This window comes from Atta cephalotes (genome assembly GCF_000143395.1).
Source record: "Atta cephalotes unplaced genomic scaffold scaffold00003, whole genome shotgun sequence".
NCBI lineage: Eukaryota > Metazoa > Arthropoda > Insecta > Hymenoptera > Formicidae > Atta > Atta cephalotes.
Genome location: NW_012130067.1, coordinates 7,132,023 through 7,136,182, shown reverse-complemented (window position 1 = coordinate 7,136,182; position 4,160 = coordinate 7,132,023). Strand labels below are relative to the sequence as shown.

At 32.6% G+C, this 4,160-nt stretch overlaps 1 pseudogene; it reads right to left on the bottom strand.

Annotated features, from left to right (window-relative positions):
- Positions 1–2,637: 2,637 nt before the first annotated feature.
- On the bottom strand, positions 2,638–3,913 carry LOC105625789 (annotated as a pseudogene).
- Between the last annotated feature and the right edge of the window lie 247 nt (positions 3,914–4,160).

The window sequence follows — 4,160 nt, the reverse complement described above, 5'->3', positions numbered from 1 at the left end:
TATAAACAATCTACAAATCAAAAAAAATTTTTTTACAGTTCCTGAAATTTATCTCCGAAAGTTTCTCACTTATATCCAACATGTTTCACTGTAAATTAGTATTTTCCATTACCAACACTTTAAAAAGTTTTATAAAAAGAGGAAAGAACAAGAATTAGATTAGAATTGCTTTCTAATCAAAATGTGGTCTATAAGATCTCATGTGATGATTGCGAAGCTAGCTATGTTGGTCAAACCAAAAGAAAATTGAGAACAAAGATACGTGAACATATTTCAACAGATATCAACAAAAAAATGAGTTTTTCATCTGTCTGTTCATCGTATAAATCTCAATCATAATTTGAGACGGAATGAAGTGAAGATATTAGAATTTGTGAATTTGAACAGACAGTGAACGATTCATAATAAAGATTGATATCTGAAATGGTATACATAAAAAGATAAAACAAGGCTTAAATAAACAAAACGACATAGAATCTTTGCTTGAATTCTATCTATCTATTATTCAATCTCTCTCTCCTTCTTAATTCCTTCTTGTCTTTATTATTCCTTCCACGTTTTCATCTACATTTCTATCGCCTCTCACTTTCCATCACTTTCCAACTATCCTTTCCTTCCTTCTCTGAATGTCAATTTTGTGATTCCATTATGTCACAGAACTTCAAGGAGACAAGATATTGCTTTATTTCTTTTCGCATTGTCTCTAATTTTAACGTACTATTTGTACCTGAAACTCTTTTTATTTTTATTTCTTGACTTAAGATATGTTATATTAAAGATATTATGCATATTATTGTTACTATATTATAAATTTCAGTTAATATACTTTTGTAGTAGATATACTTTTTGCAATCTTAACCTTCATTAATTTTACTATGTATTTTCTCATATATGGTATTGTTTTATATAGTCTTTAATAATTTATATATTTTTTTTGTTAATAATCTTGCGCTATAATTTAACTTATATTATATTTTATCTACAGGATTGGATTCATATTTGCGTTCTCTATTCACTTTTAATCAAAGGGCATTCATTCTTTTTACTAAAATTGACATTATAAGCTTTTCATTGACTGACTGCAACTTGCTATTATTATACATACGTTCTTTTTTCGTTATACATTATAATTGTGAACATTATGATATTCGATTTTTATTACAGTTTTTCATGTTACCAACATCTGTTTTAGAGAGCGAAATAGATAATTTATTATGTTTTTTCCGACTGTAACGATTATATATGTTTTTAACATAGAAAAATGGTCGCGATCGAAACATCTGTCTATTGCTACATTCTATTAGGTGCACAACTTTGCTTCCGCCGTTTTCCTATAGATGGCTTTAGCAGTAAGTGGTGGTCGAAATAAATAGATCATAGACGTCATACAATAAACTTGGTCCGTCAACATAATCCCATAGAAACATTAGTCGATTTGTGGCTGTATCATAAAGTTATTCTCGAAAATGTCAGTTTACGAGCCAAATTCTTGTCATTTGCGGGAGATTTTAATTTTTTGCTTCAATATGAAAAAATCTGCGGCTGAGGCTCATCAAATGCTCTCAAATACTTATGATGAGGCCGCTATTAGTGAAAGAACGTGTCGTGAGTGGTTTCAACGTTTCAAGAACGTGATTTTGACGTCGAAGACCGGCATAGCGGTGGAAGAGAGAAGGTTTTCGAAGATGCAGAAGGAGGCATTATTTGAGCAAGACTCATGTCAAAATCAAGAAGAATTGGCACGATCATTGGGAGTGACTCAACAAGCCATTTCAAAACGCCTCAAAACCATGGGAATGATTCAGAAGCAAGGAAATTGGGTGCCGTACGAATTGAAGCCGAGAGATGTTGAACGGCGTTTGTTTGCTTGTGAACAGCTGCTTGAAAAGCAAAGACGGAAGAGATTTCTGCATCGCATTGTGACTGGGAACGAAAAATGGGTTCATTACGATAATCCCAAGCGCAGAAAATCATGGGGAGTTCCCGGCCATGCTTCCACGTCGACGGCCAAACCGAATATTCACGGCTCCAAGGTCATGCTCTGTATTTGGTGGGACCAGCTCGGCGTAGTGTATTATGAACTATTAAAACTGACTGAAACAATCACAGGCGATCGGTATCGAACGCAATTGATGCGTTTGAGCCGAGCATTGAAAGACAAACGGCCGCAATACAACGAGAGACACAATAAAGTGATTTTGCATGACAATGCTCGACCCCATGTTGCGAACGTGGTCAAGACATACTTGGAAACGTTGAAATGGGAAGTCCTACCCCATCAGCACTTCCGGTCTTATGAAGAAGTAAAAAATTGGATCGATTCGTGGATAGCCTCAAAAGATGACCAGTTTTTTCGACGAAGGATTCGTACGCTACCCGAAAGATGGGAGAAAGTAGTGGCCAGCGATAGACAATACTTTGAATCATAAATGTATAACCAGTTTTTTACAATAAAGCCTTGAATTTCGGAAAAAAAACAGTGGAAACAAAATTGTACACCTAATATATTAAATTTTTAAAATATTTTGTTTTTTATTGTTTTTTTTACATACTATATTATCATGTTTTATCTTATAATAATTTTTGGCTCGTAGCTCTCTTTTTTCTTTGTTTTTTAAAAAGTAATTTTCCATTCCCTTATTTTGTGTACAAAATATCTGGTCTATTTTTTAAAATTACATCCGGACAATGACCAATCCACGAATCTAACAGTAAAACTGGTTTTGGAAAACTATATTTGGATAATATACTTCCCTTATCCAAGTTTCAAAATGATTAGATGTTTGTTTACTAGATTTTGTTATAATAAAAAATATTATTTGAATTAAACATCGTTTCTTGTACCCTAGGACTTTATGTCCCACTAGGTTCTTTTAACACTATAAAAAGTGAAGATAATAATCTACCATTGGCTGAAATAACAGGTTGTATTGTATAATTGTGCATAATCGCAGATATTGACTGTGCTACACTTTCTACTTCTTTTACACCTTTCTCTGCCAATGTACAACCAGCATGTAATTCTAATTGAAAACCACTTTGATCCGAATTATATACATTTTCAATTTCATAGCGGTCAATATAATATTGGACATTTTCAATAAATCTATTACTGTCTGTTTATAAAGCTTCCTTTGACAGGAAGCTTTTGTAATTAAATTTCATAACTTTTCTAGATACAATTTGATGCACGAGCTCAAATCTTCTAACTCATTCGTGTGATGCTTTAAAACCTAATAAGTTTTTTGTTGTTGCGCTTGCAAAGCCCATCATATATCATGCCCATCATATATCATGAATCATTGTCTCTCTACAAATCGTTTCAATAAATTTATCTAACGTGTATACTGAAATTCGTCTCAACTTTTAAAATCTATTGTCCGGAAAGTGTTCGTGCCGCTTTTGAAAAAAATTGAAACGCAGAAGATTTAAATTTTAGTATACATTTATTAAATTATATGGATTAGTCGGCACGAACTTTCCGGACAACTCAATACTATCATCTATGTTCATTTGCTTTTTCCACCGTCGCAATTGTTCGGCTGATATTACTTCTCAAAACCTTGATTTTATAGATTCAATTATTCTTAGCTTTAACTTACTACTGAACTATATATACACTAAAATGGACATGAAGGAAAAGCCGCCATTTTAGTTGGGACAATATTTGAATGAATCAGATGCGTTCGTGCGCGCACTGCGATCGATGTATGGAAATCTATATGGATAAATGATCTATATAAACAAAAATAATGTCACTTCAATTTTATTAGTACATTCAATAAAATAACATTGAAAATAACATTGATACACTTAAACATTTTTCATATCTTATATTGTTAACACATGCGAATTGATACATTTAATACAAAAATTTTTATCTAAGAAATGCCCTTTTTACTTCTCTGTCCATACTCCTACAGCACTTCATGTTGATGCTTTGCACATTTTATAATCACGCGATTTTATAATCTTTCAAAGTAATCTTTCAAATATAATCCCACACACGATGATTTTGCTGACATATGCGTTTCACTAAACGTAAGTGCACATAAGCATCTGAAAGCTTTTGATTCGCTCTTATATTGACCAAATTAAAATGGCGCTGATCAATTGATGCTACGATTTGCCTCTGCTTCACAGAAGATGTCCATTCTAGT